Below are 27,896 nucleotides of genomic sequence, written 5' to 3' on the forward strand. Positions count from 1 at the left end.
TAATTTCTGGAAATTTCCTCTTTTTTTGGAGTTATGTGATTTTTTTCTTGTTTCCTTGCGATGTGTGGGAATATTACAGTTACGGAGAGCTTAGTAAATGTGCATCTGGCATGAAAACTGCAATTTTTGCGAACGACTTTTAAGTGTGGGAAATTTCAACTGTTTGGTGTTTCTTAAGTTTGTTGGCAAATTATGGTTCAAAAACAATGTTGAAATTGCTGTAACAAAGCATGCAAGCTGGATGCAGGCTTCAAATTTTGAGGTTACACCATCAAGAAGAAGGGGAAGGCCTAACATTTGGAAAGTTTGTGAATGGGTCAACGCATCTTGGGATGCTGTGAAAACAGAGGCAGAGGTTAAATCATGTATGAAGTGTGGCATTATTAATACACTGGATGGTACAGAGGACAATCTGTTGTATGAGGACTCGAATGCTGATTTAGGAGAGGTTTCAAGTGACTTTTCATTTAGCTATGGTGATGAGTGTTTAGGTTTTGATGAAGAAAATTAAAAGCTCTTCCCCAGATGAATTGTGGGTATAAAGTATTACTTTGCATTTATATTTAAAATACTGTAAATTCATTATAATGAAATGTGTATAAAAAAAGGGGGATGTGCCTTATGCGCCTGCAAATACGGTAATAAAGATATAAAAATATCCATTCACTTAAGAGAAACTTAAATTCATTTCCTGCAAAAATTTTAAAAGATCCTTTTAATATATTTAATGCAGCCTTTTCTTAATTAATAAGAAGTTAATATTGTTAATAACATATTTTATTTATATCGGCAATTCTGTCAATGTATACATGTTTTTCGAATGGCCTTTCATCGAATTTTACAAAATATGACTCGTATTCATAATATAAGTTTACAATGTCTCCTTCAGCCTCATGAAATTAAACAAAATATGCATTATTATTATAAAAAATTATAATGCTATTATATGCATTGAGATGAGCAGTGACTGGCAAGAGTTTTAAAGCTATTTATTAAATTTTAAATTACTTTAAAATTGAAAGAAAGCTCCAAATTTTTAAATAGGTACTAAACATTTTGATGATTGTTTGATTTACTATTTTGAAGCTTTATTATTTATCATTTATACTTTTATTATTTTTGAAACTCGGACGCTTCCAAACATATGAATTTATAATACTTACAATTCAGTAAAAACAAATACAAACTTAAAATTTTAGATTCTAAGCTTTCAAGACAGCTTCTGTACACAAAAGTACTCGCTGTTATACACTCATGTCCATAAATTAAGGATAATGCAAAATCAGGCAAAGGAAAAGTTAGAAGCAAAACAAATTTGACTTATTTGTAAAGCTTATTTATTAAACAAAAGGTAAAGAGCAAAAACAGATGCTATATGTTTGATATTATTAAAAAAATTAGCGATTTTTTTTTCTCCCTGGAGCAAATTACCAAAAAAAAAAAAAAAAAAAAAAAAAAAAAAAAAAAAAAAACTTATTTACAAAAAACCAATATTACATGGTTGGTTTGATTGTTAATACATTGTATGTCTCCCAGACGATGCAATACAGTCCGTACAACGCCTAGGCATCTGAGTATCAAATTATCGATCTGATCTTGGGGGATATTACATCACTCAAAAAGCAATGCACTCCGAAGTTCCGGTAGACATGTAGAAGGAGGTTGACGGGCTGCAACTCGTCGGCCAAGCATGTCCCACACGTGTTCTACTTTTTCAAGTCTGGTGAGAATGCTGGCCAGTCTGTACGGGTGATATCCTCCGATTGAAGGCATTCGCTTACGATATTTGCACGGTGAGGACTGGCGTTGTCATCCATAAACAAATTGTGTGCCCATGGCACCCCGAAACAAATGTACATGTTGTTCCAGAATGACGTCCCGATAGATATGGCTTGTCATGATTCCAATTTGAACATGAAGGTCAGTTCTGGAACCCAGAATAATTCCACCCCAAACGAGCACTCCTACACCACCGTAACGGTGTCGTTCAATGATGCTTTCTTGGTGGTAACGAATACCTGGAGCTCTCCATATGAAAGTCCGGCGAGAATCAGACTGCAAGCTAAACCTGGACTCGTCGGAAAACATCACACAAGCCCACTGTTGCGGTGTCCACAGTGCATGCTCTCTACTCCAGGCTAACCGCAGGCGACAGTGAGTTGCAGTAAGTGGAACGCATCTGACAGGTCTACGAACATATAAACCAATCTGCCCTAAGCGTCTGTACACGGTCTGCCTTGAAATTGTCGTACCAGTGGCTGAAGAGAGCTGACGAGGCAGGTCTCAGGCTGTGCTCCACCTGTTTGTTTTGGCAGTAACTGCCAAATACCGGTCCTTATTCGGCGCTGTAACTCTGGGGCGACCTGTGCTGTAACGTCTACTCACATTACCATCATCTCCAGTATCGGAAATTGTGTTTGACATAATCGAAAGTTCCAACTTACTTTTATTAAATTGCTCTAATAGTCTAAAAGAAAATAATAAGCCGTATCCAATTAGAAGATTAAGGAACAACACAATCTGCAACATTAACTGAAATAGATTATTTTAGCTTAGCTTATACCGTCCGTTATACATTAAACGCGCATGCGTAAACGTATTATGCATATGCGTAAACGCATGCGCGGAAAATTTGTAGCTTTGAGGTCCGGATTATAGATCATTCCGGATTATGGATGTCCGGATTAAAGACTTTTGACTGCACTTTCTTCAATACATAACCCGAACAAAGAATCGAAATTGGAATTTATCTTTGTCTCGAACACTTTAAACTTATTCTTCAGCACTTCCAAATCACTTCTTTGGATATTTTTGTCGGCAACGTTTTGTTTTAACTTTGTTTTCAATGTATGTTTTTTCGCTGATATCTCCTTTAGTGACCTTTTAATTACCAAAAGTCAATAAACAAATAAAGAGCTTCAGAAAGAGGGATGGTACTTACTTTTTTGTTTCTACAGAACTTCAATCTGAAAGTATCCTATGTAATTCTTCATTTCACAAAACCGAAAGTAATATCACAGTCTCATAAACTTCATTAGCTGTTCCGGCTCTGACCGCCTAAACAATTAATTAAACAACGTTGAACAATTTAATTAATTGTAACAAATTGCCTCAGGCTCTTTTATAAGTATTAGTTTATGTTTTATAAAAATTTAGCAAATTTTTGATTAAGAAACATATTTTTAAGGCAAGCAGTGTAATTAATAAAACATTTGTATTTTAAGTGTGCAAGACAGTCTGTCTGAAATTGTAGCTTTTAAATACTTTTAGTCCAAAGTAGCATTAGCCCAAACATCTAATGATTGTCTGTAAATGAAAAAAATTGCCCGTTTGGACCTAATTTTTATCCTATAAAATCTGAGATTGTTTTCATTATTTATTTGAGGGGTACTGAACCCAAGGTTTGCATAACTTTTCAACCACAAGGTTTGTGCTTACATTATTTTCTTATTTTTTATAAAAAGTTTTAGAAAAGTATTTAAAATAAATGGATCTTATATCGAGTTAAAGAAAGTGCTTACAGATTGTATTTTTTAAATAAGCTAATTATCTTTAAGATAAATGCTATTATTTTTTTATGATGACAATAATAGGAAAATAAGGGGAATAAAGTCTCCTGAATATTTCTTTTTGCAGAGTTATTTATATTAAAATAAATTTCATAATCCTTAATTTTATTTGCATGAATTTCACATATTTCATAAAAAAACAGATGCATATTTGTATCCTATAAAATAATTTGTTAAAATTCTACAGGATATTTGAGTGGGCTTCCCAGACACTGTTATTTCATAAAATAACAAGCAAATATTTATATTGTATACATCAATGCCTTTAAAGATTACGTTATTTCATGTAATTGTAAGATACCTGTTTAAGTATTTATTCCATGCTAAAAGAAATTATTTGTAAATTAGGTGATATTAATTTCTTTAAAAGTAATTCATGGGTTCAGTGCAAATTGCATTTTATTTTATAGAAGAAATTTTGTTTCACAAACTTTTTGCATACACAAAGCTTTCGGTCGAAGGCTTCTTAGTATTTTTCGGTTTCGGCACGAAAATCGCCTACAGGTCGGCAGATAGTGTGGCTGGATACGAGGTTTTTATTTATGAACCTCGCGCTGTAACATCTTTCTCTATTGATTGCTATTTCCCTACTGCCAGTTGCCGCATTCATTCGAAACCATTTCGTATTTATCAAAATCTGACAAGAATATTCTGCGTGTCGTGATTTGGAAAGCCATCTTTCAATACGAAATAATCCGTAGATACACCTAGAAGATTAAAGGTGCCATTTAGTTGTTGAGTTATCGATGAAATGGTTTCATTTCATGGTTCTTGGACTATAGTTTAAGCCTAATTTTCTATCACGAATGAGGCCCACGAGCGGTGGAGTCACCGAACGCTGGTAGTCGGTCTGAGGTTCGAATCCCAGGAACGGGCTGGGCGTTTTCGTGGTTTTCCCCATGTGTAACGTGTATACAAGCCAGTTTCCCTTAGAAAGTGCTCCACAAAGGCACAGGCAGATAGCCCTTGAGGCTTTGTCATAATCACACACAATCATGAATGATGCCTTTTCTTTGTCAAAATTTTATTGCAAATTTTTCATCTCTGGCAATTTCTAAATAGATAGATTCGATGCACTTTTAAAAAGTTTAAAAAGTATACCAGTATTTCAGTGGTAAATTAAAATTTAGAGCTATCTAAATTTATGTGCAGTCATAATTCACTTGCATTTAGAAGTATCTAAATTTATGTGATGTCAATTTATGATTTAAATGGATGTGTGTGCCAAGTTTGGTGCTTTTATGCATGTACTGTCACTGTGGTTTATTATGGTCTCGGTAATAAAATTGTACCTATTTTTGTTTATTATAGGAATGCGAAGCGCCCAAGAAGAGGATGTGAGCAAACAAGCCCTGTGGATGTGGAGGCTGAGAGGTAAGATAACAATTTTTTCTCTTGGCTTCTTTTTTTTGTTATTGTTGCTTCTTTGTCTTTGAGTATGGTAGTAAAGTCATGCTGCGATAATGATGTTAATGTCACACTGCGACTTTTGTATAACTTCACAAAGTGACATAAATTTAATTGCTTTAAAGCAGCGGTTCTCAACCTTTTGACTAACACATACCATCTAAACAAAAATTTAAAAACCTTAGTACAACCAGTATGATTATTGTACATTTTATAATACTTATTCAGTTTCTCAATATAAATAGAAAAAATAAATGTTTTGCCATTTGCACAAGCTATTGGCTATCTGTATTAAATAGGCACACATAAAAAATATTAATTAAGAATTGGTTACCATTTTAATTATCAAAATTTAAGTTATATACTTAAATTTAGTGTAAAATTTGGGCCTGTTTAAGAGAGATCAATTTCTTTGTCTGGCCTTATTTCACTTAGCTTTAAGTGTGATCCACTTTTAATTTTATTCTGTATTTATTTTTCAAATAAAACATGGAAGAAAATCCTTGTTCACACAAATAGGTTGTGCGAAAAGGCAATAAAAATTTAGCTTTATTTGAAATGCCTTTAAATTCTTTTTTTCGGTGTAGCCAAAAGTTGTTATTTATGAAATCTTCAGTGGAAGTGCAATCACAGGAATTTTCTAACAATTGTTCTTTTTTTCTTCATAGAATTTTTGAACTTTGTTTCTTTGCCTACCACCTATTTTTTATCTTGTGTACCACCTGTTGAGAATTGCTGCTTTAAAGATCTGTGTGGGTGTCGCACAGTGTTACATTAGTTTAATCAGTATAATGTCGCAATAGCAGTATTTCAGACATCTCCTCCAGTAAAACTGATAACAGCAGAAAAGCGTTTTATTGATCCAGTAAGAAGTTACTCTTCCAGTTATTAAAATCTTACTGGAATCTTTGGAATTTTTTAATTATTGAATATAGTCATCACAATCATATCAGATTTCCTCAGTGATTATTGTTATATCTCATTGTATTGAAATTATATAACAGATGCGTTTATGATTCATTTACATTTTTATGTAAAACTTTGCTCTCATAAATTGCTATAAAACTATATGCTCATAGTTTTTGTGTATCACTTTTGTGTACTTGCGTGTATTGCTATAAAACATATGCTAATAGTTTTTGTGCAAATAAAACTTACATTTCTTCATTCAAATATTTAGTATAGCCAATAACTACAGTGAGCATAGTTATGTGAATGAAATTAAGCATATAAAACAATTTGTTTTCCAATAAATGTAAGAAAGTTTTATATAGCAAATTTTCTAGTGTATAAGACGCACTTTTTTTCTTTGAAAATAAGTCGGGAAAAAAAGGAGGTGCATCTTGTATGTCGATACTCAGTTTTTGATTGCATTAATTTCTGGAAATTTCCTCTTTTTTTGGAGTTATGTGATTTTTTTCTTGTTTCCTTGCGATGTGTGGGAATATTACAGTTACGGAGAGCTTAGTAAATGTGCATCTGGCATGAAAACTGCAATTTTTGCGAACGACTTTTAAGTGTGGGAAATTTCAACTGTTTGGTGTTTCTTAAGTTTGTTGGCAAATTATGGTTCAAAAACAATGTTGAAATTGCTGTAACAAAGCATGCAAGCTGGATGCAGGCTTCAAATTTTGAGGTTACACCATCAAGAAGAAGGGGAAGGCCTAACATTTGGAAAGTTTGTGAATGGGTCAAAGCATCTTGGGATGCTGTGAAAACAGAGGCAGAGGTTAAATCATGTATGAAGTGTGGCATTATTAATACACTGGATGGTACAGAGGACAATCTGTTGTATGAGGACTCGAATGCTGATTTAGGAGAGGTTTCAAGTGACTTTTCATTTAGCTATGGTGATGAGTGTTTAGGTTTTGATGAAGAAAATTAAAAGCTCTTCCCCAGATGAATTGTGGGTATAAAGTATTACTTTGCATTTATATTTAAAATACTGTAAATTCATTATAATGAAATGTGTATAAAAAAAGGGGGATGTGCCTTATGCGCCTGCAAATACGGTAATAAAGATATAAAAATATCCATTCACTTAAGAGAAACTTAAATTCATTTCCTGCAAAAATTTTAAAAGATCCTTTTAATATATTTAATGCAGCCTTTTCTTAATTAATAAGAAGTTAATATTGTTAATAACATATTTTATTTATATCGGCAATTCTGTCAATGTATACATGTTTTTCGAATGGCCTTTCATCGAATTTTACAAAATATGACTCGTATTCATAATATAAGTTTACAATGTCTCCTTCAGCCTCATGAAATTAAACAAAATATGCATTATTATTATAAAAAATTATAATGCTATTATATGCATTGAGATGAGCAGTGACTGGCAAGAGTTTTAAAGCTATTTATTAAATTTTAAATTACTTTAAAATTGAAAGAAAGCTCCAAATTTTTAAATAGGTACTAAACATTTTGATGATTGTTTGATTTACTATTTTGAAGCTTTATTATTTATCATTTATACTTTTATTATTTTTGAAACTCGGACGCTTCCAAACATATGAATTTATAATACTTACAATTCAGTAAAAACAAATACAAACTTAAAATTTTAGATTCTAAGCTTTCAAGACAGCTTCTGTACACAAAAGTACTCGCTGTTATACACTCATGTCCATAAATTAAGGATAATGCAAAATCAGGCAAAGGAAAAGTTAGAAGCAAAACAAATTTGACTTATTTGTAAAGCTTATTTATTAAACAAAAGGTAAAGAGCAAAAACAGATGCTATATGTTTGATATTATTAAAAAAATTAGCGATTTTTTTTTCTCCCTGGAGCAAATTACCAAAAAAAAAAAAAAAAAAAAAAAAAAAAAAAAAACTTATTTACAAAAAACCAATATTACATGGTTGGTTTGATTGTTAATACATTGTATGTCTCCCAGACGATGCAATACAGTCCGTACAACGCCTAGGCATCTGAGTATCAAATTATCGATCTGATCTTGGGGGATATTACATCACTCAAAAAGCAATGCACTCCGAAGTTCCGGTAGACATGTAGAAGGAGGTTGACGGGCTGCAACTCGTCGGCCAAGCATGTCCCACACGTGTTCTACTGGTTCAAGTCTGGTGAGAATGCTGGCCAGTCTGTACGGGTGATATCCTCCGATTGAAGGCATTCGCTTACGATATTTGCACGGTGAGGACTGGCGTTGTCATCCATAAACAAATTGTGTGCCCATGGCACCCCGAAACAAATGTACATGTTGTTCCAGAATGACGTCCCGATAGATATGGCTTGTCATGATTCCAATTTGAACATGAAGGTCAGTTCTGGAACCCAGAATAATTCCACCCCAAACGAGCACTCCTACACCACCGTAACGGTGTCGTTCAATGATGCTTTCTTGGTGGTAACGAATACCTGGAGCTCTCCATATGAAAGTCCGGCGAGAATCAGACTGCAAGCTAAACCTGGACTCGTCGGAAAACATCACACAAGCCCACTGTTGCGGTGTCCACAGTGCATGCTCTCTACTCCAGGCTAACCGCAGGCGACAGTGAGTTGCAGTAAGTGGAACGCATCTGACAGGTCTACGAACATATAAACCAATCTGCCCTAAGCGTCTGTACACGGTCTGCCTTGAAATTGTCGTACCAGTGGCTGAAGAGAGCTGACGAGGCAGGTCTCAGGCTGTGCTCCACCTGTTTGTTTTGGCAGTAACTGCCAAATACCGGTCCTTATTCGGCGCTGTAACTCTGGGGCGACCTGTGCTGTAACGTCTACTCACATTACCATCATCTCCAGTATCGGAAATTGTGTTTGACATAATCGAAAGTTCCAACTTACTTTTATTAAATTGCTCTAATAGTCTAAAAGAAAATAATAAGCCGTATCCAATTAGAAGATTAAGGAACAACACAATCTGCAACATTAACTGAAATAGATTATTTTAGCTTAGCTTATACCGTCCGTTATACATTAAACGCGCATGCGTAAACGTATTATGCATATGCGTAAACGCATGCGCGGAAAATTTGTAGCTTTGAGGTCCGGATTATAGATCATTCCGGATTATGGATGTCCGGATTAAAGACTTTTGACTGCACTTTCTTCAATACATAACCCGAACAAAGAATCGAAATTGGAATTTATCTTTGTCTCGAACACTTTAAACTTATTCTTCAGCACTTCCAAATCACTTCTTTGGATATTTTTGTCGGCAACGTTTTGTTTTAACTTTGTTTTCAATGTATGTTTTTTCGCTGATATCTCCTTTAGTGACCTTTTAATTACCAAAAGTCAATAAACAAATAAAGAGCTTCAGAAAGAGGGATGGTACTTACTTTTTTGTTTCTACAGAACTTCAATCTGAAAGTATCCTATGTAATTCTTCATTTCACAAAACCGAAAGTAATATCACAGTCTCATAAACTTCATTAGCTGTTCCGGCTCTGACCGCCTAAACAATTAATTAAACAACGTTGAACAATTTAATTAATTGTAACAAATTGCCTCAGGCTCTTTTATAAGTATTAGTTTATGTTTTATAAAAATTTAGCAAATTTTTGATTAAGAAACATATTTTTAAGGCAAGCAGTGTAATTAATAAAACATTTGTATTTTAAGTGTGCAAGACAGTCTGTCTGAAATTGTAGCTTTTAAATACTTTTAGTCCAAAGTAGCATTAGCCCAAACATCTAATGATTGTCTGTAAATGAAAAAAATTGCCCGTTTGGACCTAATTTTTATCCTATAAAATCTGAGATTGTTTTCATTATTTATTTGAGGGGTACTGAACCCAAGGTTTGCATAACTTTTCAACCACAAGGTTTGTGCTTACATTATTTTCTTATTTTTTATAAAAAGTTTTAGAAAAGTATTTAAAATAAATGGATCTTATATCGAGTTAAAGAAAGTGCTTACAGATTGTATTTTTTAAATAAGCTAATTATCTTTAAGATAAATGCTATTATTTTTTTATGATGACAATAATAGGAAAATAAGGGGAATAAAGTCTCCTGAATATTTCTTTTTGCAGAGTTATTTATATTAAAATAAATTTCATAATCCTTAATTTTATTTGCATGAATTTCACATATTTCATAAAAAAACAGATGCATATTTGTATCCTATAAAATAATTTGTTAAAATTCTACAGGATATTTGAGTGGGCTTCCCAGACACTGTTATTTCATAAAATAACAAGCAAATATTTATATTGTATACATCAATGCCTTTAAAGATTACGTTATTTCATGTAATTGTAAGATACCTGTTTAAGTATTTATTCCATGCTAAAAGAAATTATTTGTAAATTAGGTGATATTAATTTCTTTAAAAGTAATTCATGGGTTCAGTGCAAATTGCATTTTATTTTATAGAAGAAATTTTGTTTCACAAACTTTTTGCATACACAAAGCTTTCGGTCGAAGGCTTCTTAGTATTTTTCGGTTTCGGCACGAAAATCGCCTACAGGTCGGCAGATAGTGTGGCTGGATACGAGGTTTTTATTTATGAACCTCGCGCTGTAACATCTTTCTCTATTGATTGCTATTTCCCTACTGCCAGTTGCCGCATTCATTCGAAACCATTTCGTATTTATCAAAATCTGACAAGAATATTCTGCGTGTCGTGATTTGGAAAGCCATCTTTCAATACGAAATAATCCGTAGATACACCTAGAAGATTAAAGGTGCCATTTAGTTGTTGAGTTATCGATGAAATGGTTTCATTTCATGGTTCTTGGACTATAGTTTAAGCCTAATTTTCTATCACGAATGAGGCCCACCAGCGGCCGAGCGGTGGAGTCACCGAACGCTGGTAGTCGGTCCGAGGTTCGAATCCCAGGAACGGGCTGGGCGTTTTCGTGGTTTTCCCCATGTGTAACGTGTATACAAGCCAGTTTCCCTTAGAAAGTGCTCCACAAAGGCACAGGCAGATAGCCCTTGAGGCTTTGTCATAATCACACACAATCATGAATGATGCCTTTTCTTTGTCAAAATTTTATTGCAAATTTTTCATCTCTGGCAATTTCTAAATAGATAGATTCGATGCACTTTTAAAAAGTTTAAAAAGTATACCAGTATTTCAGTGGTAAATTAAAATTTAGAGCTATCTAAATTTATGTGCAGTCATAATTCACTTGCATTTAGAAGTATCTAAATTTATGTGATGTCAATTTATGATTTAAATGGATGTGTGTGCCAAGTTTGGTGCTTTTATGCATGTACTGTCACTGTGGTTTATTATGGTCTCGGTAATAAAATTGTACCTATTTTTGTTTATTATAGGAATGCGAAGCGCCCAAGAAGCGACAAGAAACAGGATGTGAGCAAACAGGCCCTGTGGATGTGGAGGCTGAGAGGTAAGATACCAATTTTTTCTCTTGGCTTCTTTTTTTTGTTATTGTTGCTTCTTTGTCTTTGAGTATGGTAGTAAAGTCATGCTGCGATAATGATGTTAATGTCACACTGCGACTTTTGTATAACTTCACAAAGTGACATAAATTTAATTGCTTTAAAGCAGCGGTTCTCAACCTTTTGACTAACACATACCATCTAAACAAAAATTTAAAAACCTTAGTACAACCAGTATAATTATTGTACATTTTATAATACTTATTCAGTTTCTCAATATAAATAGAAAAAATAAATGTTTTGCCATTTGCACAAGCTATTGGCTATCTGTATTAAATAGGCACACATAAAAAATATTAATTAAGAATTGGTTACCATTTTAATTATCAAAATTTAAGTTATATACTTAAATTTAGTGTAAAATTTGGGCCTGTTTAAGAGAGATCAATTTCTTTGTCTGGCCTTATTTCACTTAGCTTTAAGTGTGATCCACTTTTAATTTTATTCTGTATTTATTTTTCAAATAAAACATGGAAGAAAATCCTTGTTCACACAAATAGGTTGTGCGAAAAGGCAATAAAAATTTAGCTTTATTTGAAATGCCTTTAAATTCTTTTTTTCGGTGTAGCCAAAAGTTGTTATTTATGAAATCTTCAGTGGAAGTGCAATCACAGGAATTTTCTAACAATTGTTCTTTTTTTCTTCATAGAATTTTTGAACTTTGTTTCTTTGCCTACCACCTATTTTTTATCTTGTGTACCACCTGTTGAGAATTGCTGCTTTAAAGATCTGTGTGGGTGTCGCACAGTGTTACATTAGTTTAATCAGTATAATGTCGCAATAGCAGTATTTCAGACATCTCCTCCAGTAAAACTGATAACAGCAGAAAAGCGTTTTATTGATCCAGTAAGAAGTTACTCTTCCAGTTATTAAAATCTTACTGGAATCTTTGGAATTTTTTAATTATTGAATATAGTCATCACAATCATATCAGATTTCCTCAGTGATTATTGTTATATCTCATTGTATTGAAATTATATAACAGATGCGTTTATGATTCATTTACATTTTTATGTAAAACTTTGCTCTCATAAATTGCTATAAAACTATATGCTCATAGTTTTTGTGTATCACTTTTGTGTACTTGCGTGTATTGCTATAAAACACATGCTAATAGTTTTTGTGCAAATAAAACTTACATTTCTTCATTCAAATATTTAGTATAGCCAATAACTACAGTGAGCATAGTTATGTGAATGAAATTAAGCATATAAAACAATTTGTTTTCCAATAAATGTAAGAAAGTTTTAAATAGCAAATTTTCTATTGTATAAGACGCACTTTTTTTCTTTGAAAATAAGTCGGGAAAAAAAGGAGGTGCATCTTGTATGTCGATACTCAGTTTTTGATTGCATTAATTTCTGGAAATTTCCTCTTTTTTTGGAGTTATGTGATTTTTTTCTTGTTTCCTTGCGATGTGTGGGAATATTACAGTTACGGAGAGCTTAGTAAATGTGCATCTGGCATGAAAACTGCAATTTTTGCGAACGACTTTTAAGTGTGGGAAATTTCAACTGTTTGGTGTTTCTTAAGTTTGTTGGCAAATTATGGTTCAAAAACAATGTTGAAATTGCTGTAACAAAGCATGCAAGCTGGATGCAGGCTTCAAATTTTGAGGTTACACCATCAAGAAGAAGGGGAAGGCCTAACATTTGGAAAGTTTGTGAATGGGTCAAAGCATCTTGGGATGCTGTGAAAACAGAGGCAGAGGTTAAATCATGTATGAAGTGTGGCATTATTAATACACTGGATGGTACAGAGGACAATCTGTTGTATGAGGACTCGAATGCTGATTTAGGAGAGGTTTCAAGTGACTTTTCATTTAGCTATGGTGATGAGTGTTTAGGTTTTGATGAAGAAAATTAAAAGCTCTTCCCCAGATGAATTGTGGGTATAAAGTATTACTTTGCATTTATATTTAAAATACTGTAAATTCATTATAATGAAATGTGTATAAAAAAAGGGGGATGTGCCTTATGCGCCTGCAAATACGGTAATAAAGATATAAAAATATCCATTCACTTAAGAGAAACTTAAATTCATTTCCTGCAAAAATTTTAAAAGATCCTTTTAATATATTTAATGCAGCCTTTTCTTAATTAATAAGAAGTTAATATTGTTAATAACATATTTTATTTATATCGGCAATTCTGTCAATGTATACATGTTTTTCGAATGGCCTTTCATCGAATTTTACAAAATATGACTCGTATTCATAATATAAGTTTACAATGTCTCCTTCAGCCTCATGAAATTAAACAAAATATGCATTATTATTATAAAAAATTATAATGCTATTATATGCATTGAGATGAGCAGTGACTGGCAAGAGTTTTAAAGCTATTTATTAAATTTTAAATTACTTTAAAATTGAAAGAAAGCTCCAAATTTTTAAATAGGTACTAAACATTTTGATGATTGTTTGATTTACTATTTTGAAGCTTTATTATTTATCATTTATACTTTTATTATTTTTGAAACTCGGACGCTTCCAAACATATGAATTTATAATACTTACAATTCAGTAAAAACAAATACAAACTTAAAATTTTAGATTCTAAGCTTTCAAGACAGCTTCTGTACACAAAAGTACTCGCTGTTATACACTCATGTCCATAAATTAAGGATAATGCAAAATCAGGCAAAGGAAAAGTTAGAAGCAAAACAAATTTGACTTATTTGTAAAGCTTATTTATTAAACAAAAGGTAAAGAGCAAAAACAGATGCTATATGTTTGATATTATTAAAAAAATTAGCGATTTTTTTTTCTCCCTGGAGCAAATTACCAAAAAAAAAAAAAAAAAAAAAAAAACTTATTTACAAAAAACCAATATTACATGGTTGGTTTGATTGTTAATACATTGTATGTCTCCCAGACGATGCAATACAGTCCGTACAACGCCTAGGCATCTGAGTATCAAATTATCGATCTGATCTTGGGGGATATTACATCACTCAAAAAGCAATGCACTCCGAAGTTCCGGTAGACATGTAGAAGGAGGTTGACGGGCTGCAACTCGTCGGCCAAGCATGTCCCACACGTGTTCTACTGGTTCAAGTCTGGTGAGAATGCTGGCCAGTCTGTACGGGTGATATCCTCCGATTGAAGGCATTCGCTTACGATATTTGCACGGTGAGGACTGGCGTTGTCATCCATAAACAAATTGTGTGCCCATGGCACCCCGAAACAAATGTACATGTTGTTCCAGAATGACGTCCCGATAGATATGGCTTGTCATGATTCCAATTTGAACATGAAGGTCAGTTCTGGAACCCAGAATAATTCCACCCCAAACGAGCACTCCTACACCACCGTAACGGTGTCGTTCAATGATGCTTTCTTGGTGGTAACGAATACCTGGAGCTCTCCATATGAAAGTCCGGCGAGAATCAGACTGCAAGCTAAACCTGGACTCGTCGGAAAACATCACACAAGCCCACTGTTGCGGTGTCCACAGTGCATGCTCTCTACTCCAGGCTAACCGCAGGCGACAGTGAGTTGCAGTAAGTGGAACGCATCTGACAGGTCTACGAACATATAAACCAATCTGCCCTAAGCGTCTGTACACGGTCTGCCTTGAAATTGTCGTACCAGTGGCTGAAGAGAGCTGACGAGGCAGGTCTCAGGCTGTGCTCCACCTGTTTGTTTTGGCAGTAACTGCCAAATACCGGTCCTTATTCGGCGCTGTAACTCTGGGGCGACCTGTGCTGTAACGTCTACTCACATTACCATCATCTCCAGTATCGGAAATTGTGTTTGACATAATCGAAAGTTCCAACTTACTTTTATTAAATTGCTCTAATAGTCTAAAAGAAAATAATAAGCCGTATCCAATTAGAAGATTAAGGAACAACACAATCTGCAACATTAACTGAAATAGATTATTTTAGCTTAGCTTATACCGTCCGTTATACATTAAACGCGCATGCGTAAACGTATTATGCATATGCGTAAACGCATGCGCGGAAAATTTGTAGCTTTGAGGTCCGGATTATAGATCATTCCGGATTATGGATGTCCGGATTAAAGACTTTTGACTGCACTTTCTTCAATACATAACCCGAACAAAGAATCGAAATTGGAATTTATCTTTGTCTCGAACACTTTAAACTTATTCTTCAGCACTTCCAAATCACTTCTTTGGATATTTTTGTCGGCAACGTTTTGTTTTAACTTTGTTTTCAATGTATGTTTTTTCGCTGATATCTCCTTTAGTGACCTTTTAATTACCAAAAGTCAATAAACAAATAAAGAGCTTCAGAAAGAGGGATGGTACTTACTTTTTTGTTTCTACAGAACTTCAATCTGAAAGTATCCTATGTAATTCTTCATTTCACAAAACCGAAAGTAATATCACAGTCTCATAAACTTCATTAGCTGTTCCGGCTCTGACCGCCTAAACAATTAATTAAACAACGTTGAACAATTTAATTAATTGTAACAAATTGCCTCAGGCTCTTTTATAAGTATTAGTTTATGTTTTATAAAAATTTAGCAAATTTTTGATTAAGAAACATATTTTTAAGGCAAGCAGTGTAATTAATAAAACATTTGTATTTTAAGTGTGCAAGACAGTCTGTCTGAAATTGTAGCTTTTAAATACTTTTAGTCCAAAGTAGCATTAGCCCAAACATCTAATGATTGTCTGTAAATGAAAAAAATTGCCCGTTTGGACCTAATTTTTATCCTATAAAATCTGAGATTGTTTTCATTATTTATTTGAGGGGTACTGAACCCAAGGTTTGCATAACTTTTCAACCACAAGGTTTGTGCTTACATTATTTTCTTATTTTTTATAAAAAGTTTTAGAAAAGTATTTAAAATAAATGGATCTTATATCGAGTTAAAGAAAGTGCTTACAGATTGTATTTTTTAAATAAGCTAATTATCTTTAAGATAAATGCTATTATTTTTTTATGATGACAATAATAGGAAAATAAGGGGAATAAAGTCTCCTGAATATTTCTTTTTGCAGAGTTATTTATATTAAAATAAATTTCATAATCCTTAATTTTATTTGCATGAATTTCACATATTTCATAAAAAAACAGATGCATATTTGTATCCTATAAAATAATTTGTTAAAATTCTACAGGATATTTGAGTGGGCTTCCCAGACACTGTTATTTCATAAAATAACAAGCAAATATTTATATTGTATACATCAATGCCTTTAAAGATTACGTTATTTCATGTAATTGTAAGATACCTGTTTAAGTATTTATTCCATGCTAAAAGAAATTATTTGTAAATTAGGTGATATTAATTTCTTTAAAAGTAATTCATGGGTTCAGTGCAAATTGCATTTTATTTTATAGAAGAAATTTTGTTTCACAAACTTTTTGCATACACAAAGCTTTCGGTCGAAGGCTTCTTAGTATTTTTCGGTTTCGGCACGAAAATCGCCTACAGGTCGGCAGATAGTGTGGCTGGATACGAGGTTTTTATTTATGAACCTCACGCTGTAACATCTTTCTCTATTGATTGCTATTTCCCTACTGCCAGTTGCCGCATTCATTCGAAACCATTTCGTATTTATCAAAATCTGACAAGAATATTCTGCGTGTCGTGATTTGGAAAGCCATCTTTCAATACGAAATAATCCGTAGATACACCTAGAAGATTAAAGGTGCCATTTAGTTGTTGAGTTATCGATGAAATGGTTTCATTTCATGGTTCTTGGACTATAGTTTAAGCCTAATTTTCTATCACGAATGAGGCCCACGAGCGGTGGAGTCACCGAACGCTGGTAGTCGGTCTGAGGTTCGAATCCCAGGAACGGGCTGGGCGTTTTCGTGGTTTTCCCCATGTGTAACGTGTATACAAGCCAGTTTCCCTTAGAAAGTGCTCCACAAAGGCACAGGCAGATAGCCCTTGAGGCTTTGTCATAATCACACACAATCATGAATGATGCCTTTTCTTTGTCAAAATTTTATTGCAAATTTTTCATCTCTGGCAATTTCTAAATAGATAGATTCGATGCACTTTTAAAAAGTTTAAAAAGTATACCAGTATTTCAGTGGTAAATTAAAATTTAGAGCTATCTAAATTTATGTGCAGTCATAATTCACTTGCATTTAGAAGTATCTAAATTTATGTGATGTCAATTTATGATTTAAATGGATGTGTGTGCCAAGTTTGGTGCTTTTATGCATGTACTGTCACTGTGGTTTATTATGGTCTCGGTAATAAAATTGTACCTATTTTTGTTTATTATAGGAATGCGAAGCGCCCAAGAAGAGGATGTGAGCAAACAAGCCCTGTGGATGTGGAGGCTGAGAGGTAAGATAACAATTTTTTCTCTTGGCTTCTTTTTTTTGTTATTGTTGCTTCTTTGTCTTTGAGTATGGTAGTAAAGTCATGCTGCGATAATGATGTTAATGTCACACTGCGACTTTTGTATAACTTCACAAAGTGACATAAATTTAATTGCTTTAAAGCAGCGGTTCTCAACCTTTTGACTAACACATACCATCTAAACAAAAATTTAAAAACCTTAGTACAACCAGTATAATTATTGTACATTTTATAATACTTATTCAGTTTCTCAATATAAATAGAAAAAATAAATGTTTTGCCATTTGCACAAGCTATTGGCTATCTGTATTAAATAGGCACACATAAAAAATATTAATTAAGAATTGGTTACCATTTTAATTATCAAAATTTAAGTTATATACTTAAATTTAGTGTAAAATTTGGGCCTGTTTAAGAGAGATCAATTTCTTTGTCTGGCCTTATTTCACTTAGCTTTAAGTGTGATCCACTTTTAATTTTATTCTGTATTTATTTTTCAAATAAAACATGGAAGAAAATCCTTGTTCACACAAATAGGTTGTGCGAAAAGGCAATAAAAATTTAGCTTTATTTGAAATGCCTTTAAATTCTTTTTTTCGGTGTAGCCAAAAGTTGTTATTTATGAAATCTTCAGTGGAAGTGCAATCACAGGAATTTTCTAACAATTGTTCTTTTTTTCTTCATAGAATTTTTGAACTTTGTTTCTTTGCCTACCACCTATTTTTTATCTTGTGTACCACCTGTTGAGAATTGCTGCTTTAAAGATCTGTGTGGGTGTCGCACAGTGTTACATTAGTTTAATCAGTATAATGTCGCAATAGCAGTATTTCAGACATCTCCTCCAGTAAAACTGATAACAGCAGAAAAGCGTTTTATTGATCCAGTAAGAAGTTACTCTTCCAGTTATTAAAATCTTACTGGAATCTTTGGAATTTTTTAATTATTGAATATAGTCATCACAATCATATCAGATTTCCTCAGTGATTATTGTTATATCTCATTGTATTGAAATTATATAACAGATGCGTTTATGATTCATTTACATTTTTATGTAAAACTTTGCTCTCATAAATTGCTATAAAACTATATGCTCATAGTTTTTGTGTATCACTTTTGTGTACTTGCGTGTATTGCTATAAAACATATGCTAATAGTTTTTGTGCAAATAAAACTTACATTTCTTCATTCAAATATTTAGTATAGCCAATAACTACAGTGAGCATAGTTATGTGAATGAAATTAAGCATATAAAACAATTTGTTTTCCAATAAATGTAAGAAAGTTTTAAATAGCAAATTTTCTAGTGTATAAGACGCATTTTTTTTCTTTGAAAATAAGTCGGGGAAAAAAAGGAGGTGCATCTTGTATGTCGATACTCAGTTTTTGATTGCATTAATTTCTGGAAATTTCCTCTTTTTTTGGAGTTATGTGATTTTTTTCTTGTTTCCTTGCGATGTGTGGGAATATTACAGTTACGGAGAGCTTAGTAAATGTGCATCTGGCATGAAAACTGCAATTTTTGCGAACGACTTTTAAGTGTGGGAAATTTCAACTGTTTGGTGTTTCTTAAGTTTGTTGGCAAATTATGGTTCAAAAACAATGTTGAAATTGCTGTAACAAAGCATGCAAGCTGGATGCAGGCTTCAAATTTTGAGGTTACACCATCAAGTAGAAGGGGAAGGCCTAACATTTGGAAAGTTTGTGAATGGGTCAAAGCATCTTGGGATGCTGTGAAAACAGAGGCAGAGGTTAAATCATGTATGAAGTGTGGCATTATTAATACACTGGATGGTACAGAGGACAATCTGTTGTATGAGGACTCGAATGCTGATTTAGGAGAGGTTTCAAGTGACTTTTCATTTAGCTATGGTGATGAGTGTTTAGGTTTTGATGAAGAAAATTAAAAGCTCTTCCCCAGATGAATTGTGGGTATAAAGTATTACTTTGTATTTATATTTAAAATACTGTAAATTCATTATAATGAAATGTGTATAAAAAAAGGGGGATGTGCCTTATGCGCCTGCAAATACGGTAATAAAGATATAAAAATATCCATTCACTTAAGAGAAACTTAAATTCATTTCCTGCAAAAATTTTAAAAGATCCTTTTAATATATTTAATGCAGCCTTTTCTTAATTAATAAGAAGTTAATATTGTTAATAACATATTTTATTTATATCGGCAATTCTGTCAATGTATACATGTTTTTCGAATGGCCTTTCATCGAATTTTACAAAATATGACTCGTATTCATAATATAAGTTTACAATGTCTCCTTCAGCCTCATGAAATTAAACAAAATATGCATTATTATTATAAAAAATTATAATGCTATTATATGCATTGAGATGAGCAGTGACTGGCAAGAGTTTTAAAGCTATTTATTAAATTTTAAATTACTTTAAAATTGAAAGAAAGCTCCAAATTTTTAAATAGGTACTAAACATTTTGATGACTGTTTGATTTACTATTTTGAAGCTTTATTATTTATCATTTATACTTTTATTATTTTTGAAACTCGGACGCTTCCAAACATATGAATTTATAATACTTACAATTCAGTAAAAACAAATACAAACTTAAAATTTTAGATTCTAAGCTTTCAAGACAGCTTCTGTACACAAAAGTACTCGCTGTTATACACTCATGTCCATAAATTAAGGATAATGCAAAATCAGGCAAAGGAAAAGTTAGAAGCAAAACAAATTTGACTTATTTGTAAAGCTTATTTATTAAACAAAAGGTAAAGAGCAAAAACAGATGCTATATGTTTGATATTATTAAAAAAATTAGCGATTTTTTTTTCTCCCTGGAGCAAATTACCAAAAAAAAAAAAAAAAAAAAAAAAACTTATTTACAAAAAACCAATATTACATGGTTGGTTTGATTGTTAATACATTGTATGTCTCCCAGACGATGCAATACAGTCCGTACAACGCCTAGGCATCTGAGTATCAAATTATCGATCTGATCTTGGGGGATATTACATCACTCAAAAAGCAATGCACTCCGAAGTTCCGGTAGACATGTAGAAGGAGGTTGACGGGCTGCAACTCGTCGGCCAAGCATGTCCCACACGTGTTCTACTGGTTCAAGTCTGGTGAGAATGCTGGCCAGTCTGTACGGGTGATATCCTCCGATTGAAGGCATTCGCTTACGATATTTGCACGGTGAGGACTGGCGTTGTCATCCATAAACAAATTGTGTGCCCATGGCACCCCGAAACAAATGTACATGTTGTTCCAGAATGACGTCCCGATAGATATGGCTTGTCATGATTCCAATTTGAACATGAAGGTCAGTTCTGGAACCCAGAATAATTCCACCCCAAACGAGCACTCCTACACCACCGTAACGGTGTCGTTCAATGATGCTTTCTTGGTGGTAACGAATACCTGGAGCTCTCCATATGAAAGTCCGGCGAGAATCAGACTGCAAGCTAAACCTGGACTCGTCGGAAAACATCACACAAGCCCACTGTTGCGGTGTCCACAGTGCATGCTCTCTACTCCAGGCTAACCGCAGGCGACAGTGAGTTGCAGTAAGTGGAACGCATCTGACAGGTCTACGAACATATAAACCAATCTGCCCTAAGCGTCTGTACACGGTCTGCCTTGAAATTGTCGTACCAGTGGCTGAAGAGAGCTGACGAGGCAGGTCTCAGGCTGTGCTCCACCTGTTTGTTTTGGCAGTAACTGCCAAATACCGGTCCTTATTCGGCGCTGTAACTCTGGGGCGACCTGTGCTGTAACGTCTACTCACATTACCATCATCTCCAGTATCGGAAATTGTGTTTGACATAATCGAAAGTTCCAACTTACTTTTATTAAATTGCTCTAATAGTCTAAAAGAAAATAATAAGCCGTATCCAATTAGAAGATTAAGGAACAACACAATCTGCAACATTAACTGAAATAGATTATTTTAGCTTAGCTTATACCGTCCGTTATACATTAAACGCGCATGCGTAAACGTATTATGCATATGCGTAAACGCATGCGCGGAAAATTTGTAGCTTTGAGGTCCGGATTATAGATCATTCCGGATTATGGATGTCCGGATTAAAGACTTTTGACTGCACTTTCTTCAATACATAACCCGAACAAAGAATCGAAATTGGAATTTATCTTTGTCTCGAACACTTTAAACTTATTCTTCAGCACTTCCAAATCACTTCTTTGGATATTTTTGTCGGCAACGTTTTGTTTTAACTTTGTTTTCAATGTATGTTTTTTCGCTGATATCTCCTTTAGTGACCTTTTAATTACCAAAAGTCAATAAACAAATAAAGAGCTTCAGAAAGAGGGATGGTACTTACTTTTTTGTTTCTACAGAACTTCAATCTGAAAGTATCCTATGTAATTCTTCATTTCACAAAACCGAAAGTAATATCACAGTCTCATAAACTTCATTAGCTGTTCCGGCTCTGACCGCCTAAACAATTAATTAAACAACGTTGAACAATTTAATTAATTGTAACAAATTGCCTCAGGCTCTTTTATAAGTATTAGTTTATGTTTTATAAAAATTTAGCAAATTTTTGATTAAGAAACATATTTTTAAGGCAAGCAGTGTAATTAATAAAACATTTGTATTTTAAGTGTGCAAGACAGTCTGTCTGAAATTGTAGCTTTTAAATACTTTTAGTCCAAAGTAGCATTAGCCCAAACATCTAATGATTGTCTGTAAATGAAAAAAATTGCCCGTTTGGACCTAATTTTTATCCTATAAAATCTGAGATTGTTTTCATTATTTATTTGAGGGGTACTGAACCCAAGGTTTGCATAACTTTTCAACCACAAGGTTTGTGCTTACATTATTTTCTTATTTTTTATAAAAAGTTTTAGAAAAGTATTTAAAATAAATGGATCTTATATCGAGTTAAAGAAAGTGCTTACAGATTGTATTTTTTAAATAAGCTAATTATCTTTAAGATAAATGCTATTATTTTTTTATGATGACAATAATAGGAAAATAAGGGGAATAAAGTCTCCTGAATATTTCTTTTTGCAGAGTTATTTATATTAAAATAAATTTCATAATCCTTAATTTTATTTGCATGAATTTCACATATTTCATAAAAAAACAGATGCATATTTGTATCCTATAAAATAATTTGTTAAAATTCTACAGGATATTTGAGTGGGCTTCCCAGACACTGTTATTTCATAAAATAACAAGCAAATATTTATATTGTATACATCAATGCCTTTAAAGATTACGTTATTTCATGTAATTGTAAGATACCTGTTTAAGTATTTATTCCATGCTAAAAGAAATTATTTGTAAATTAGGTGATATTAATTTCTGTAAAAGTAATTCATGGGTTCAGTGCAAATTGCATTTTATTTTATAGAAGAAATTTTGTTTCACAAACTTTTTGCATACACAAAGCTTTCGGTCGAAGGCTTCTTAGTATTTTTCGGTTTCGGCACGAAAATCGCCTACAGGTCGGCAGATAGTGTGGCTGGATACGAGGTTTTTATTTATGAACCTCACGCTGTAACATCTTTCTCTATTGATTGCTATTTCCCTACTGCCAGTTGCCGCATTCATTCGAAACCATTTCGTATTTATCAAAATCTGACAAGAATATTCTGCGTGTCGTGATTTGGAAAGCCATCTTTCAATACGAAATAATCCGTAGATACACCTAGAAGATTAAAGGTGCCATTTAGTTGTTGAGTTATCGATGAAATGGTTTCATTTCATGGTTCTTGGACTATAGTTTAAGCCTAATTTTCTATCACGAATGAGGCCCACGAGCGGTGGAGTCACCGAACGCTGGTAGTCGGTCTGAGGTTCGAATCCCAGGAACGGGCTGGGCGTTTTCGTGGTTTTCCCCATGTGTAACGTGTATACAAGCCAGTTTCCCTTAGAAAGTGCTCCACAAAGGCACAGGCAGATAGCCCTTGAGGCTTTGTCATAATCACACACAATCATGAATGATGCCTTTTCTTTGTCAAAATTTTATTGCAAATTTTTCATCTCTGGCAATTTCTAAATAGATAGATTCGATGCACTTTTAAAAAGTTTAAAAAGTATACCAGTATTTCAGTGGTAAATTAAAATTTAGAGCTATCTAAATTTATGTGCAGTCATAATTCACTTGCATTTAGAAGTATCTAAATTTATGTGATGTCAATTTATGATTTAAATGGATGTGTGTGCCAAGTTTGGTGCTTTTATGCATGTACTGTCACTGTGGTTTATTATGGTCTCGGTAATAAAATTGTACCTATTTTTGTTTATTATAGGAATGCGAAGCGCCCAAGAAGAGGATGTGAGCAAACAAGCCCTGTGGATGTGGAGGCTGAGAGGTAAGATAACAATTTTTTCTCTTGGCTTCTTTTTTTTGTTATTGTTGCTTCTTTGTCTTTGAGTATGGTAGTAAAGTCATGCTGCGATAATGATGTTAATGTCACACTGCGACTTTTGTATAACTTCACAAAGTGACATAAATTTAATTGCTTTAAAGCAGCGGTTCTCAACCTTTTGACTAACACATACCATCTAAACAAAAATTTAAAAACCTTAGTACAACCAGTATAATTATTGTACATTTTATAATACTTATTCAGTTTCTCAATATAAATAGAAAAAATAAATGTTTTGCCATTTGCACAAGCTATTGGCTATCTGTATTAAATAGGCACACATAAAAAATATTAATTAAGAATTGGTTACCATTTTAATTATCAAAATTTAAGTTATATACTTAAATTTAGTGTAAAATTTGGGCCTGTTTAAGAGAGATCAATTTCTTTGTCTGGCCTTATTTCACTTAGCTTTAAGTGTGATCCACTTTTAATTTTATTCTGTATTTATTTTTCAAATAAAACATGGAAGAAAATCCTTGTTCACACAAATAGGTTGTGCGAAAAGGCAATAAAAATTTAGCTTTATTTGAAATGCCTTTAAATTCTTTTTTTCGGTGTAGCCAAAAGTTGTTATTTATGAAATCTTCAGTGGAAGTGCAATCACAGGAATTTTCTAACAATTGTTCTTTTTTTCTTCATAGAATTTTTGAACTTTGTTTCTTTGCCTACCACCTATTTTTTATCTTGTGTACCACCTGTTGAGAATTGCTGCTTTAAAGATCTGTGTGGGTGTCGCACAGTGTTACATTAGTTTAATCAGTATAATGTCGCAATAGCAGTATTTCAGACATCTCCTCCAGTAAAACTGATAACAGCAGAAAAGCGTTTTATTGATCCAGTAAGAAGTTACTCTTCCAGTTATTAAAATCTTACTGGAATCTTTGGAATTTTTTAATTATTGAATATAGTCATCACAATCATATCAGATTTCCTCAGTGATTATTGTTATATCTCATTGTATTGAAATTATATAACAGATGCGTTTATGATTCATTTACATTTTTATGTAAAACTTTGCTCTCATAAATTGCTATAAAACTATATGCTCATAGTTTTTGTGTATCACTTTTGTGTACTTGCGTGTATTGCTATAAAACACATGCTAATAGTTTTTGTGCAAATAAAACTTACATTTCTTCATTCAAATATTTAGTATAGCCAATAACTACAGTGAGCATAGTTATGTGAATGAAATTAAGCATATAAAACAATTTGTTTTCCAATAAATGTAAGAAAGTTTTAAATAGCAAATTTTCTATTGTATAAGACGCACTTTTTTTCTTTGAAAATAAGTCGGGAAAAAAAGGAGGTGCATCTTGTATGTCGATACTCAGTTTTTGATTGCATTAATTTCTGGAAATTTCCTCTTTTTTTGGAGTTATGTGATTTTTTTCTTGTTTCCTTGCGATGTGTGGGAATATTACAGTTACGGAGAGCTTAGTAAATGTGCATCTGGCATGAAAACTGCAATTTTTGCGAACGACTTTTAAGTGTGGGAAATTTCAACTGTTTGGTGTTTCTTAAGTTTGTTGGCAAATTATGGTTCAAAAACAATGTTGAAATTGCTGTAACAAAGCATGCAAGCTGGATGCAGGCTTCAAATTTTGAGGTTACACCATCAAGAAGAAGGGGAAGGCCTAACATTTGGAAAGTTTGTGAATGGGTCAAAGCATCTTGGGATGCTGTGAAAACAGAGGCAGAGGTTAAATCATGTATGAAGTGTGGCATTATTAATACACTGAATGGTACAGAGGACAATCTGTTGTATGAGGACTCGAATGCTGATTTAGGAGAGGTTTCAAGTGACTTTTCATTTAGCTATGGTGATGAGTGTTTAGGTTTTGATGAAGAAAATTAAAAGCTCTTCCCCAGATGAATTGTGGGTATAAAGTATTACTTTGTATTTATATTTAAAATACTGTAAATTCATTATAATGAAATGTGTATAAAAAAAGGGGGATGTGCCTTATGCGCCTGCAAATACGGTAATAAAGATATAAAAATATCCATTCACTTAAGAGAAACTTAAATTCATTTCCTGCAAAAATTTTAAAAGATCCTTTTAATATATTTAATGCAGCCTTTTCTTAATTAATAAGAAGTTAATATTGTTAATAACATATTTTATTTATATCGGCAATTCTGTCAATGTATACATGTTTTTCGAATGGCCTTTCATCGAATTTTACAAAATATGACTCGTATTCATAATATAAGTTTACAATGTCTCCTTCAGCCTCATGAAATTAAACAAAATATGCATTATTATTATAAAAAATTATAATGCTATTATATGCATTGAGATGAGCAGTGACTGGCAAGAGTTTTAAAGCTATTTATTAAATTTTAAATTACTTTAAAATTGAAAGAAAGCTCCAAATTTTTAAATAGGTACTAAACATTTTGATGATTGTTTGATTTACTATTTTGAAGCTTTATTATTTATCATTTATACTTTTATTATTTTTGAAACTCGGACGCTTCCAAACATATGAATTTATAATACTTACAATTCAGTAAAAACAAATACAAACTTAAAATTTTAGATTCTAAGCTTTCAAGACAGCTTCTGTACACAAAAGTACTCGCTGTTATACACTCATGTCCATAAATTAAGGATAATGCAAAATCAGGCAAAGGAAAAGTTAGAAGCAAAACAAATTTGACTTATTTGTAAAGCTTATTTATTAAACAAAAGGTAAAGAGCAAAAACAGATGCTATATGTTTGATATTATTAAAAAAATTAGCGATTTTTTTTTCTCCCTGGAGCAAATTACCAAAAAAAAAAAAAAAAAAAAAAAAAAAAAACTTATTTACAAAAAACCAATATTACATGGTTGGTTTGATTGTTAATACATTGTATGTCTCCCAGACGATGCAATACAGTCCGTACAACGCCTAGGCATCTGAGTATCAAATTATCGATCTGATCTTGGGGGATATTACATCACTCAAAAAGCAATGCACTCCGAAGTTCCGGTAGACATGTAGAAGGAGGTTGACGGGCTGCAACTCGTCGGCCAAGCATGTCCCACACGTGTTCTACTGGTTCAAGTCTGGTGAGAATGCTGGCCAGTCTGTACGGGTGATATCCTCCGATTGAAGGCATTCGCTTACGATATTTGCACGGTGAGGACTGGCGTTGTCATCCATAAACAAATTGTGTGCCCATGGCACCCCGAAACAAATGTACATGTTGTTCCAGAATGACGTCCCGATAGATATGGCTTGTCATGATTCCAATTTGAACATGAAGGTCAGTTCTGGAACCCAGAATAATTCCACCCCAAACGAGCACTCCTACACCACCGTAACGGTGTCGTTCAATGATGCTTTCTTGGTGGTAACGAATACCTGGAGCTCTCCATATGAAAGTCCGGCGAGAATCAGACTGCAAGCTAAACCTGGACTCGTCGGAAAACATCACACAAGCCCACTGTTGCGGTGTCCACAGTGCATGCTCTCTACTCCAGGCTAACCGCAGGCGACAGTGAGTTGCAGTAAGTGGAACGCATCTGACAGGTCTACGAACATATAAACCAATCTGCCCTAAGCGTCTGTACACGGTCTGCCTTGAAATTGTCGTACCAGTGGCTGAAGAGAGCTGACGAGGCAGGTCTCAGGCTGTGCTCCACCTGTTTGTTTTGGCAGTAACTGCCAAATACCGGTCCTTATTCGGCGCTGTAACTCTGGGGCGACCTGTGCTGTAACGTCTACTCACATTACCATCATCTCCAGTATCGGAAATTGTGTTTGACATAATCGAAAGTTCCAACTTACTTTTATTAAATTGCTCTAATAGTCTAAAAGAAAATAATAAGCCGTATCCAATTAGAAGATTAAGGAACAACACAATCT

At 33.3% G+C, this 27,896-nt stretch overlaps 1 protein-coding gene, 1 long non-coding RNA gene and 1 pseudogene across 5 annotated transcripts in view; 2 read left to right on the forward strand and 1 right to left on the reverse strand.

The window, feature by feature from the left end:
- Positions 1–27,896, forward strand: part of LOC146997269 (cullin-5-like) — a 572,661-nt pseudogene that overhangs the window by 434,011 nt on the left and 110,754 nt on the right. The window lies entirely within an intron of this gene.
- LOC146997274 (uncharacterized) overlaps positions 1–27,896 on the reverse strand; it is a 114,379-nt gene that overhangs the window by 53,004 nt on the left and 33,479 nt on the right. The gene's annotated exons all lie outside the window — the stretch shown is intronic.
- Positions 1–27,896, forward strand: part of LOC146997275 (uncharacterized) — a 69,783-nt gene that overhangs the window by 26,892 nt on the left and 14,995 nt on the right. Inside the window, exons 3-5 of the long non-coding RNA XR_015040959.1 lie at positions 4,881–4,943; positions 17,579–17,641; positions 23,915–23,977. This is a non-coding gene — a long non-coding RNA (uncharacterized LOC146997275). The remainder of the gene's footprint in view (positions 1–4,880; positions 4,944–17,578; positions 17,642–23,914; positions 23,978–27,896) is intronic.

The sequence above is a fragment of the Stegodyphus dumicola genome, chromosome 5, assembly GCF_044657685.1.
Source record: "Stegodyphus dumicola isolate Sdum_Otavi_A_Nest chromosome 5, ASM4465768v1".
NCBI classification, from domain to species: Eukaryota; Metazoa; Arthropoda; class Arachnida; order Araneae; family Eresidae; genus Stegodyphus; species Stegodyphus dumicola.